The following is a 14,489-nucleotide window of genomic DNA, read 5'->3' on the forward strand; positions in this document are numbered from 1 at the left end:
TAATTTCACCTTCTAATTATAAAAGTCCATAAAGTAAGCATCTTCATGATTCATCTTAGCAGTAAATAACCAAGTTAACCATGTGCTAAATCAGTAAAGAAAAATAACACTAAAAGGTTCGCAACAATATGGCTTTTCATTCCCTGGCTGCTAATCCTACATTTACCGTTCTTATTTTTTCTTTCCTTTTGTTCTTCTGCCTACCACCCTTTCATAGAGTTTGGACAGCTCAACTTTAGGCCCCAACGTGTCATCGTGCGGGCCACTCCTGTTACAATTGGCTCCCCGTGGACCATTCGTGCAAGTCGCATTAACGGGGCATTCCCCTGAATATAAACGAAAGGAAACGACCATTCACCTCGAATAAAAGAAAAGAAAAAAAAACTAAAGTTTGCCTACCCGAGCATTAACGGCCTAAACATGTTTCTAACTAAGCCCAGACCATTGTTTGCTTCTTGTAATCCACTCCCGTAACTCAATTTTCGAAATCGATTCATCAGAAACAACGCTTTTTATTTCTTGGCCTAATCTTTGCTTAACAATCTAAATCACGATTAAATTCCAAACATTAATAACTAAACAAAAGAAATTACTTCAGTAACTCAAAATTAACAAACACGCTATAAACTCTACAACTAACACCAAATTCATAAGAAACTCATAGGAGAACAAACAATCACAGAAACAATTTTGCATTTATCGCCATTATTAACAAGTAAAATAAAGAGAAGGGAGAGATGTTGAACCTCAATTTCTTCCGATTAAATTAGCGTATAAACGTACAGAGAGGGCCCGGGAACCGAACTCGACACTTAAATTTGAAAGAGCAGCTAAATCGACAGGAACCCCAAACACGAACTCGGACAGAAACCTGACTTATCAATCTTCTCTCTCTCGCCTTGTCTTCCTAAAGTATGTGTGTGTCATGTCGCTGCTTCTTATTGGAGTAATAACTTTCTTTTTCTTTTTTTCTTTTTTCCTTTTGTTTGAATGGATTTGGCGTTGGGGAATGGCCAGTGTTGTGCTGCTTTTCTTGGAGATTAGGTTCTTGAAGAGGAGGGGGGTGGCCGATTTCTGTGGGGGGGGGGGCTGCTAGGTTCGAGAAATTAGATTAAAAGAAATGAAGAGGTAGGATTTAACGGGGTGTTGGGCGGGTCAGCAGGTCTAGTGGGCTAATGGAACTGGGCTGGCCGATTTTGGGCCTCTTTTGTCCCAAAGCAAGATAAAATAATGAGCCTAAACTATTAAAATACTACCAAAATATTAATTAGTCATATGTAAGTAGAGTAAACTATTAAAATAAAACTAAATACTTAAATAAAACTGTTTTTTATATTTTTCAAATATCATACTAAAAATAAAAAATAGAAGTAGGTTAAAATCATAGCGAAATTAAAATAATATCACTTCCAAAAAGAAAACTAAGGACATTAAATAAATATATGTATAAAAATGAGAAATATTATAAGGATGAAACTATGTTTGTAGTTTTTAATTTTTATGCTTTAAAACAAGAATTAAAATTAATAATAGAGTAAAATCCTATTATAATAAACTCAAATAAATATTCTAAAAATACTAAGACTATTAAAGATAATTCTAATATGCGGGTCAAAAATTACGTACTTACACCTTCTTTAAATTTAAGTTCATTACTAATACATATCATTTTATATTGTCATTTCCTGAAGGACTACCTCCTAGGACAACAACAACTCAGGTTTCCTTTGGATATAAAAAAGAATTCAATTGTTCCTGGTAAGAAGTTCTTTAACTGTCGTATTAATGGTTTTATTATGTAATAAATAACATGTACAAATCCATAATTTGTATAATTTGTGATATACATCTTCATCAAGATATTCTTTTAAACTCATTTCTAAATTTGTGTCCTTATATTTTTATAACTTTGCGCGTCTTGACTAAAAAAATTATATCTGTATTTTATTTTTATCAACAGATATTATAGTGACGATAACATGTGTCCTCCCTCCTCATTGGATGTGAGAATTTTAACATTTCTCCACATTAGTGCTGTTGTTGGATTCATATGAAGAAGTTGTCATTTATTACCCAATGTCAAAGACAAATCGGACATGTGTAGGACAAGTTGGACACGCATAGTTCAAGTCAGATAGGTATACATGCAAATTTATTTCCCGAAATGAGTTTTTATATATATATATATATATATATATATATATATATATATATATATATAGGTGGAAGTATGGAACATATGAATTTACTTCAGAAATTTGTCTAATAGTGTTTTATCGGAAGAAACTCTATTTTTGTCTAAAGTTCAACGTGTATTTTAATCTTTAATTCTTGATAGGGTATAAACAAGGAAGTTGGGACTGCTTGGGGTACCTCGTTGTCGAACGTTTGTTTTGGATAAGCTTTGAGAGGCTACAAAAAACTTTGATATGTCAAATCTATTATGAGGCATAGCACCCAGTCCTATACTGCTATTTAGTTAGTACTGCTGGACATTGCTTTGAGTGATGTCAAGATGACTCAAGTGTTAGCCGAATATGTATACTCTTTGAATTTATGCCAAATGGGACGATGTGGGGGTCATATCAAAATCTTGAGATATAGATATTATCTTTATTGGCAGCATTGATGTGAGAATCTTAACTCCAACATAGGTGCAGGACAGACATTCACAGCTCAAATTGGAAAGGTATACATGAAAAATTACTCCCCAAAGGGAGTTTCATTATATATAGATGGAAGTATGGAACATATGAATTTGCTTTACAAAATTGTCTAATAGTGTGTTATTGGAAGAAACTTTGTACAATGTTATTAATTTATATGAGAAGTTATTTTGTCCGAGGCTGTAAAAAAAAATATAAGTCAATTGAATAATGTCGTTTTACTTTCATTCTCATCTTACCCGAAACTTGACAATGTGAATACTTAAACAAAAACTATTTTTATTTTTCTCCAGGAACAATGGCTGGAAAATTATGAAGTCTACAACAAAAGCAGTTGGAGAAAATCAATGTCAATGGCAGGAGAAGTTGGCAAAATACAAAGACGAGCTCTCCAAGGGAGTTTCGGGTTACTGGGAACTTGGGTCACGGAAACCAATATGCTCGCCATCGATCTCTCTTATGCAAGGATGTTCTCCTTACTGGACAAGATTGGCCATATGATCTAGATAGGAAGGAAATGAAAACTAAGCAAAAAGGATACAAGTGTGACAGAATATCATTATGTCAAGGCTTTCATTCTCCCACTTCCGAGAGGACATACCATCGAAGTTTGAGAATCTGCAATTTGAAAAGCTAACTTTCCAGTAAGTTTGAAGAATTTTATGCTAGAAAACTATGTTTGATTAAGTTATGTACTACTTGCAGAATAAAGAGCATAATAAGACTTCAGTGAAATAAGTCATGCTTTATGTGGGTTCAATTTGGAACAAGATAATGTAGATCGCAACCTGATTGAAAGGTGAAAAAAGGTGTTTTAAGGCAACGTACCTCTACATCTTAAGAATCTGTCTGTTTCTTATATTTAATTCTTTCCTATTTCCTGATTTTTGACATGCAGCTTAGATATGAGCGTCTCTGCATGTAATATCAAGCAAAAACTCATACTCCCTCCGTTTCAAATTAGATGAGTTGCTTTCATTTTTAGTATGTTCCAAAATAAATGACGCATTTCTAAATTTGGAAATAATTTAACTTTAAACTCTTCATTTTATCCATTTTACTCTTAATAAGAAGTTTTTATAACCACACAAATGACATGACCCCACAAAGCTTTTACCCCTTAAGCTTTTAAGATCACAAGTTTTAAAAGTCTTCTTCTTTTTCTTAAACTTTGTGCCGAGTCAAACTAGCTCATCTAAATTAAAACAGAGGGAGTAGTATTTATGAGTTTTTTGCAACTACTTGTGCACCATGTCCCCAAGCACCTTAGGAAAGTTGTTGTAATAGAGTGTCTACATTGTGGATGTCAAGGTTGTGCAAGTGGGGAGTAATTGTTTTCCCCACAGTCTAATTTTTCTATCTTGAAATACTATGGCTTTGTCGTATTTCTGAATTTTTAAGGCATTAGAAACCTTTGTTTGTGGCAATCTAGCTAGTATACATGACTTGCTTTATTGAGGCTATAAAGAACATTATTGAACTTCAGGAAATAACTGTATGTTTTTTTATTATGTTTCCTTACTACTTTATTATACGAATATCCATTACATTAACATGTTTCAAAAAATAATAGCATTTCCATGCTTTTTGTATATACCGTCTTTTCCAAGATATATTTTCTTATGAAAAATTGTGTACGGATACTAGTTGTTATATATAAGAGTAGGGTAAAAGATAAAATATAATTATTTAATAATAAAGCATAGCAAGATGAGAGAATAATGCAAGGTAACGACACCACCACACCAAATCTGTCGTTCCATAAAGTGATACTTTTCGTCGTATGTAACGACGGATTTAACGATACGATACAATAAAATTTAAGTAACAATCAAAATAAATATTGTATTTAAAATAAGAACACGATACAATACAACAGTGGCTACATGATCATATGTGGGTGCTCAAGCACCCATTATCTTTGATCAGATTTAGTAAATTTGCATAGGCAATTATAATAATATTTGGATAAATATTCAGTGAACACCCACAATTAAACTCATATTTCCTCTTCTTTCAGAAATTTTATCGGCAAGTACCCATGACTTTAAATTTCTGAATCCGTCACTGCACTACAATAGATAACAACCATCCAAACAAGTTGTAAGTTGTTGGTTTTAGTCCTGTCATATGATTTAATTGAAATACGTAATAAATTTTCATTTGGATAATCATGTATAATATATGTATAAATATGGATAATCAATATATAATTTATATATACTAGCTGGAAAAATAAATATTAAATTTGGCCGACTATTTGTGTAATAATCTCAATTTTCTCGAATATGATTGTGAGTTGTGACAATGGAAATGAACCGAGGGAGTATTCCCGCAAAAAGGAAAGGACTAAGCAGTAACGACCCATTTGTGGGTATTTGGGTTCAATAGAATGGCACTCTAGCAAAACCACTGGGCTCAATGATAAAGCGGCACAAGAACAAAAAGAAACTTGGGCTCAGATGGGATACTCTGTGACAGTTAATGTTGTAAGACTGATTGTACTAAGAGATTTTTTCCTTTCTATACAATATTTAAAATTTATTTATTAAAATTGTCCTAATTTTGTGTATTACTCTGTAACGACCCGACTTGTCGTTTTAAGAATTAATTCCTCGTTTAGCGACTTAAGGTCTCGAGTAATTTCGTAATACGTATTATGACCCGTGAGTGTGGTAGAGTTTGATTTTCGGAAGATTCGGAATTTAATTAAAAGAACAATTCTTATTTAGAAGATTAAATGGAAAGAGTTGACCAGAGAGTTGACTTTTGAGCAAACGACCCCGAAATAGAATTTTGATAATGGCAATAGCTTCGTATGATGATTTCAGACTTAGGTGTATGCTCGGATTTGGATTTGGAAGCCCGTAGGACAATTCGACACATTTTGACGAAAGTTGAAAAAATAGAAGAATTTGGAAAGTCCGACCGAAGGGTGAATTTTTTTATAACGAGGTCAGATTTAGATTCCGGAAATTGGAATAGCTACATTACGTCAATTATGACTTGTGTTCAAAATTTAAAGTCATTTCAGATTGATTTAATATGTTTCGGCGCAAAATATAGAAGTTGGAAGATTTGAAAACTCAAAATTTGATTTGATGCGCGATTCGTAATTTCGGCGTTGTTTGACGTGGTTTGAAGCCTCGACTAAGTTCGTATTGTATTTTTGGACATGTTGGTATAATTGGTTAAGGTCCCGAGGGCCTCAGGTAGATTTTGAAAAGTTAACACAGCAATTTGGACTTGAAGGAAGCTGCTGGAAATTCTGCTATTTCTGGGCAGCACCTGTTGGGATCGCACCTACGGAATTTGGGCATAGGTGTGACCTCGCAGAAGCGAGGATTTCGTCGCAAAAGCGAGCTGGGCAGATCTGGAGGAAGGTCGCAGATGCGGACAGCCTTCCGCACTTGCGCAATCGCAGGTGCGATGTTTTCTATTCAGAAGTGACGAGGAAGCGCAGAAGCGGAAATGGCTCCGCAGGTGCGAGCTTTGTGGCAGGGCAGTGACCTCGCAGAAGCATGCATTCTCTCACAAAAGCGAGCACGTAGGTGCGAAAAATTAGTCCGCAAGTGTGAAACTGGGCAGAATTATAAGGACCAAAAATGGTCATTTCGCCATTTTCGTTTTTGGACTTTTGGAGCTCGGATTTGGGCGATTTTGGAGAGATTTTTCACAAGCTTGGTTGGGGTAAGTGTTCTATATCCTAAATTGATTATATTTCATGAATCTATGATTATATTCATCGTTTAATTCGGATTTAAATGGAAAAAATCAAAAATTTTGCAAAATCTTCTAAGAACGCAAATTTAAGATTTGGAGGTCGAGTTTTTATGGAAATTCGATAAAATTGGTATGGTTGAACTCGTATTGGAATGGGTATTTGAATTTCATGAAAATTATGTCGGGTTCCGAGAGGCGGCCCCTGCGTTGACTTTTGTTAACATTTTAGAATAAATTTTTAAGTCGACGCTTTATTATCCGGAATTGTTTCCGATGAATTTTAATGAAGTTATACAATTGAATTGGATAGATTTGAGCTGTTCGAAGGTCAATTCAAGTAAGAAGGTGATTTTTGGAATATCGGCGTAGCTTCAAAAAGGTAAGTATCTTGCCTAACCTCGAGTGGGGGAATTTCCCCTTAGGCATCGAATCTTATGTGCCATTTGTAAAATGTGAAAAGCCGTGTATGCGAGGTGACGATTACGTACTCTGGCTTATATGTGCAAAATTTATTGAGTTAAAGTCTTAAACATATTGTGTATTAAATTGGATATTTGTTGGCATTTATTGAATCATCTGTTGCCATGCCTCAATTCGCATTTATTGAACTTATTTTTATATGACGATTTAATGTGAATGTTACCTGTATATTTATGTGAATTCCGTGAGTTTGATGGTTTGATATTCTTGGAATTTTATTTCATAATGAATTTTTCCTATGCAAATAATTAATTAAGTAAGCTTAAGAAGATGTGCTAATATAATTACCTAAATTTGAATTTAATGAAGGCTTTCCTTTATGCAGAATAATTTCTATCTCTGTTGATTATTTTTGTGGTGTTATATACATTGCGTGGAGCCTTCGGCTATTTGTTGTGAAATTAATTGATTTGGTTGTATCTTTTGAATTTGGTTGTGGTCATTGGGCAAATTGTGATATGAATTGATTTTGTTATGTTGCCGTGATAATTTCCCGTATAAATTATTGTGTTGTGTGAGTTGTTACTTTGATAATATAAGGGTGGCATTCCACTGTTGATATTATGTGGGTATAAGGGTGGCATTTTACTGTTGTTGTATTTGTTAGTATATTGTCTGGGCAAAGCGATAAGGGTGGCTATAGGAGAGATAAGGGTGGCAATATGAGCGATAAGGGTGGCTATTGATATAGTCAGGGCGGAGTGATAAGGATGGCTATAATAGGAGTGATAAGGGTGGTTGTAGAAGAGATAAGGGTGGCTATTGTCAGGGATGATATGTGATGATGTGGAGTAGTTGCATTGGTGATTTTATATGATATTGTGATTTTTCTTGTGTTTATTTTATACCTTGTGCAATTTGTCTTGTTGTTGGTAAATTGATAATAGTCTGATTATGTTGAAATTGGGAGCATGTGGCTATTGCCAGGCAGATTATGTAAAGAAATGTGGGCACGAGGTGCCGTGAATAAATAATGATGATATTGGCATGTGAATTGTCCGTGCAGTTGAGATATAAAACGTGGGCACGAAGTGCCGGAGAAATATGATGGTTTTATTATTGGCACGTGAACTGTCCGTGCATATGTGATATGAAAAATGGGCATGAGGTGCCGGAAAAAATATGATAATTTAATTATGGGCACGAAGTGCTGTGAAAATATGAAAAGGGATGAGACCCGTACTTTTATGATTAAGAAATGAGGTGTCACATGGTGACTTTTAATTGAAAGAATTATATTCAAAATATTTATTCAGAAGGAGTTTTATTCAAAAAGTAGTATTTGAAGGAATTGTATTTGAAAGATATTTATTTGAGGAAATTATATTTGAAAAAGATTTATTAAAAGAATTATATTTGAAAGATATTTATTTGAGTAAATTATATTTGGAAAAGATTTATTAAAAGAATTATATTTGAAAGATATTTATTTGAGGAAATTATATTTGAAAGAGAGTTATTTGGAAGAATTATATGTGAAAGATATTTAATTGAAGAACTTGATTTACTTGGGTGTACTTGTATTTATTATTTGTTGAGCAATATTAATAGTGTTCTTGTTGCCATGCTAGGCATATCATTGGTTGATTTGTGTTGCTCTTATTGTTATTTGTTTCCTATTATTTTGTATACTATATTGCACAGGTTATTAGACTAATGAGTGTCTTGATTGTACCTCGTCTCTACTTCACTGAGGTTAGTCTTGATACATACTGGGTACCGACCATGGTGTACTCATACTACACTTCTGCATATTTTTGTGCAGAGCCAGGTATTGGAGGTATCAAACTGGTACAGAGTTAGAGTGGGATCGTAAGGATTCAAGGTAGAGCTGCTTGGTCGTTGAAGTCCCTTGGAGCCTTTTCATTTCATTATACTGTTAATTTTTAATCAAACAGTATTGTATATTCGGTCCTCGTGATCATTCTATGTATTCAGTTAGATTTTGTGACTCAGTACTACCAGTCTTGGGAGGTTGTTATATTTGTAATTTTTTCCGTTGTTGGTTTATATAAAAAAAAATGGCTTGAAATATAATTGTAATCGGCTTACCTAGTCTTAGAGACTAGGTGCCATCACGACGCCTGTGGTAAAATTTTTGGGTCGTGACATACCCGCTCTAAATAAGGATTACTTACAAATTATATACAATCCAATATTAGTGCCTTAAATTAGAGAATTTAGTTACACTTTGTTTTCTTTTCTCTATTGTCTCTTCTTTCCCTATTCTCTGTCTGTAACGACCTAACTGGTCATTTTGTCTTTTAGAGTCTTGTTCCCCTAAATAAGATATCTCGTATGCACTTTTACTATTTTATGACTTGCGGGGATGGTTAGTTCGGGATTTGGAAGGGTTCGGTTTGAAATCGAAATACTTGGTTCCTTAGTTGGCTTTAAAAGGGCTAAGTTTGACTTCGGTCAACATTTTGAGAAAACGACCTTGGAATCGGGATTTGACGATTTCAATAGATTCGTATGATGATTTTGGACTTGGGCGTATGTTCGAATTGGGTTCTGGACGACCCGGGAGCATTTCGGCGCCTAATAGTTAAAGTTGGCTCTTTGAAGGTTTTAAAGTTCTTTAAATTTGGTTTGGAATAGGTTTCAGAGTAATTGACGTTCATTTGGACTTCAGAGCATGGGAATAGTTTCGTATGGTGATTTAAGACTTTCACGTAAAATTTGGTATCATTCCGAATAGTTTAAGTACGTTTCGGCGCGTTTGGAGTAAGTTTGAAGAATTTAAAATTTCTAAATTGAATCAATTTGGTTTGGGGTATGATTCTTAGTTTTGATGTTGTTTTATGCATTCCGAGAATTTGAGCGAGTATGTTTTATGATTTCAAACTTGTTGGTATATTGAGACAAGGCCCTGGGGGGCTCGGGAGTTAATCGGACGAGGCTCGGACCAAGTTTGGACTTAGGAGCAGCAGTTGAAGCTTCCAGCTTCTACTGCAATCACACCTACGCTTGGCCAGCCGCAGGTGCGAGCTCGCAGAAGCGAGCCACGAACTGCAGAAGTGGACCATCCAGTGACGCCCAGGGATCACAGAAGCGGAGTTTTTGTCGCACATGCGAGCGCGCAGGTGCGGAGGAAGAGGGCGCAGAAGCGGCGAGGGCCGCAGGTGCATAAGAAGCGTCACAAAAGCGAACGCGCAGAAGCGATCCTTAGACCGCAGATACGGAGCTTGGCCAGGTGGGGGAAACTCGCACCTGCGAGGATTTTTCCGCAGGTGCGATAATACCTCCGCAGGTGCGAAAATCGTAGAAGGCAGAACGCTAATTTAAGTCGGGGCTCAGTCATTTTGAGCCCATTTTTCTCCATTCTTGGGCAATTTTGGAGCTTCTTGAGAGGTATTTTCACCTAGCAACTTGGAGGTAAGTAATTCTATCTATTGTGAGTTAAATACATAGATTATGGGTAGATTATAACATGTAAATTGTTGAAATCAAGGATTTAGATGAAAAACCTAGGTTTTGAAAAAAATGAGATTTTAACCACGAAATTGGTTATGGAATGGGATGAAAATTATATATTTGAGTTCTTAAGGTTATGGGTGACGATTTCCTCTGAAATATTTTGGAATTTGGGCATGTGGGCTCGGGATAAATTTTAGAAATTTTACCAATTTGGGTTGGTTAATTAATCTAATGATTTAATTTCGAATTATTGAGCATGTATTGATTAAATTATATAATATTTGACTAGTTTCGGATTTTTCCGCAACAAATTGAGGCTTTAACGCGAAATTTCGATCGGGAAGTGAGCTTTGAGATGAGGTAAGTCTCTTGTCTAACCTTTAAGAGGGAATTTACCCCATAGGTGATTTAAATTATTATTTGATGCTAATTGTTGGGGCTACGTACGCACGAGGTGAGAGAGTCTGTGCGTAGCTACTAATTATGCTATGTCCGGATAGTTTAGGACCTAAATCATGAATTACTTGTAATGTTTGCATCCTTTATTAGTTGAAGTACTTGGGTCATATTGGAAATTGTTAGAGGAAATAGTTTAAGACCGAAATTTTACATACTTGAATATTTGTGCAATTATTCGGTCGTTAATAGAAATTGTACATCCTTGTGTGTTATCCTTGTGATAGCTTCTCATTCCGGAGGTTCATAAAATATTTTCCTTTCTTGTGGAGCGGGCTGAACGCCTCGGCAGTATAGATGCATCTATGGATCGTGTCGCACATCCCTCGACAGTGTACATGTCACTCTGGATCGGGCCGTACGATCTCGGTATAAATCGTGCTTAATAATAATAATTACACGATGCTTTGACATTTTATTGGAGCTTGTGAAGATAAATGATTTATTGGAAATTATTAAATTATGAAAGAATTATTTATTTCTGCTCGTTAATGAAATTGTTATTATTCACATAAATCATGTTTATTTAAATATCTTTATCTTTATATTATTGACCCATAGTGAGTGTCGAAGTCGACATTTCATCACTACTCTTTCGATATTAGACATGATACTTACTGGTTACACATTGTTTACGTACTCATGCTACGCTTGCTGGACTTTTTGTGCAGGATCTGAGACAGGTGCATTAGGCGGCCCTACCAGTGCGCATCCCCGTTACCCCGAGGCCTAGTGGTAAGTTGTCTTTCCTAAGCCGTTCCGCAGCACCTAGTGTCTCTCTTTGTATTTGTATTTTGTCTATTATGTTCATACAGTACTTGGAATTTTGTATAATCTACTAGATGCACATATACTTGTAACACCAGGTCTTGCCACATACACTAGTAGAATTGTGGTCTTGAAATTATTATTTTGGTATTTATCTATTTAGACTTTCTATTTTTTCTTAAATCTTGCAAGTAAGGAAAGTTTAATTACTCAGAAATTTATTAAAAGAGAAAATATATGTTTAATTCACTAGTTGGCTTACCTAGCAGTGACGTTAAGTGCCATCAGGACCTATAGGTGAAATTGGGTCGTGACAACATAGTATCAGAGCACTAGGTTCACATAGGTCTCACAAGTTATGAGCAGGCCTAATAGAGTCTTGCGGATCAGTACCGAGACGTCTGTACTTATCTTCGAGAGGCTATAGAATGTTAGGAAACTACCTTTCTTCATCTCCTATCGTGCAGTTGGTGTAGTACTAAATATCTTTCTCTTATTCTCTCACGGATGGTAAGAACACGCTCTACGGAGGTTCCCGACCAGGGAAGAGCTGCTCCCCCTATTGTTAGAGGTCAAGGCCAATGCAGAGGGAGGGCTCCGACCCGTGGTAGGGGACGAGGACGTCCCAGGGTTACTCCAGCTTTGCCACCAGTGGGTCCAGCAGAGAATACTATTATTCAGGAGCAGGGCGAGGTGCCTGCAGCAGAGCCAACCTCGGTGGATTTCACATCCGCATCGGGATTTCAGGAGGTCATGGGTTGTATCCTGAAGTTCATGGATAGTATGACTCAGACCGGTTTATTTCTGGCAGACCCAGCCACATCTCAGGCGGGAGGGGGAGCTACACCTAAGCCCAGACCAGCTGCAGTCGGCGAGCCGCATAAGCTATTGGACAGATGGACCAGGCTACATCCTCCTGTCTTTAGGATTGAGCGACATGAGGATCCCCAGGACTTCTTGATTGGTGCATGGACAGACTACACGACATGAGGATACTAGAGTCCCATGGGGTAGACTTTGCTACCTTTCAGCTGGAGAGCAAGCCCCGAAGATGGTGGTAGTCCTATCTTTTTGGCAGGACATCATATTCTCCTCTCATGACTTGGGACAGTTTCACCTATATCTTCCTGGATAGGTATATTTCACCCTCCCAGTGGGAAGCATTGCGGTTTCAGTTCGAGCAGCTCTAGCAGGGTCAGATGTCAGCGACTGACTATGAAGCGAGGTTGTCTAAGTTGTCTCGCCATGCACTTATGATACTACCTACTGATGCAAAGAGAGTACGGAGGTTTGTTGGGGGTTTGCACACTGGTATTCAGGCCACTATGGCCCGAGAGGTTGAGATGGGGACTTCTTATGAGCTGGTTGTGGAGATAGCAGGGAGAATTGAGGGTGTGCATCAGCGTAGCCGAGAGCAGGTTATGAGAAATAAATGGTTTAGATATTCTGGAGAGTTTAGAGGTGCCCCGTCTGGGCGTAGAGGTCAGTTCATGAGAGGTCAGTCCGGTAGGCCCCCATACCCAGTACCACTGCCTCATCGGGGTGCTCCAGTGTGACCTTATTTCAGGGCTATGATGGAGAGTTCTTACCACCCACCAGCTATTCAGGGTTCTTCCAGTGGGTATTAAGATCATCAGGGCCAGACTTCACGTCAATAGTCCATCGTACCGAGGGGTTGTTTCGAGTGCGGGGATTTCAGTCATATACGGAGATTCTGCCCCGGGCTTCGGGGTAGGCCAGTGCAGCAGGATCAGCAGCCTATGATTACTGCACCAGTTGCTCCACCAGTCGTTCGGCCTCCCAGAGGCGGAGGGCATGTGGGTAGGGGTCGTCCTAGAGGTGGAGGCCAGTCAGGTGGCGCACCAGCTAGGTTCTATGCTTTTCCGGCCAGACCAAATGCAGAGGCCTCAAATGCCATGATCACAGGTATTATTTCTGTATGTGGCAAAGATGCCTCAGTATTATTTGATCCAGGGTCTACATATTTCTATGTGTCATCTCTATTTGCTCTTTTCCTGGGTGTTTCTCGTGAATCCTTGGGTACTCCTATTTATGTGTCCACTCATGTGGGGGATTTTATTGTTGTGGATCGGATCTACCGGTCCTGCATTGTTACATTCTATGGTCACGAGACTAGAGCAGATCTTCTACTGCTTGATATGATCGATTTTGCGATCATCCTGGGCATGGACTCTCTATCCCCATATTATGTCATCCTAGATTACCATGCTAAGACGGTTAACTTGGCGATGCCAGAGCTGCCTAGATTGGAATGTAAGGGTTCGTCTGTCAGTGCATCTAGTCGGGTTATTTCCTTTATGAAGGCTCGACACATGGTCGAGAAGGGATGTTTGGCTTATTTGGCTTATGTTAGGGCCACTACTGCAGAGACTCCGACAATTGATTTAGTGCCCGTAGTCTGAGAGTTCTCCGATGTGTTTCCTTATGATCTTCCAAGCATGCCACCAGATCGTGATATTGATTTCTGTATTAATTTTGCTCCAGGTACCCAGCCTATATCTATTCCACCATATTGTATGACTCCGAAAGAGTTGAAAGAGATGAAGAAACGTCTTGAGAAGTTGTTGGCAAAGGGGTTCGTCAGGCCAAGTATGTCGCCTTGGGGCGCGTCGGTGCTATTTGTGAAGAAGAAAGATGGGACTATGCAGATATGTATTAATTACCGCCAATTGAACAAAGTTACCATTAAGAATAAGTACCCGTTGCAGCATATTGATGCATTGTTTGACTAGTTGCAGGATGCTAGAGTGTTCTAAAACATAGACTTGAGGTCAAGGTATCATCAGTTGAAGATTCGGGATTCGGATCTTCTGAAGACTGCTTTTAGGACTAGATATGGTCATTATGAGTTTCTGGTGATGTCATTCGGTTTGCCTAATGTCCCAGCGGCGTTTATGGATTTGATGAGCAAGGTGTTCATACCATATATTGATTTGTTTGTCATTGTCTTCATTG

General features: G+C 37.5%; 1 long non-coding RNA gene across 1 annotated transcript; it reads left to right on the top strand.

The window, feature by feature from the left end:
- Nucleotides 1-1,637: 1,637 nt before the first annotated feature.
- LOC138891838 (uncharacterized) lies at nt 1,638-4,173 on the top strand. The gene is made up of 2 exons (XR_011408174.1): nt 1,638-1,758; nt 3,565-4,173. It is a non-coding gene; the product is annotated as an uncharacterized lncRNA (long non-coding RNA).
- Nucleotides 4,174-14,489: the final 10,316 nt, after the last annotated feature.

This window comes from Nicotiana tomentosiformis, chromosome 5 (assembly GCF_000390325.3).
Source record: "Nicotiana tomentosiformis chromosome 5, ASM39032v3, whole genome shotgun sequence".
Classification (NCBI taxonomy): domain Eukaryota; kingdom Viridiplantae; phylum Streptophyta; class Magnoliopsida; order Solanales; family Solanaceae; genus Nicotiana; species Nicotiana tomentosiformis.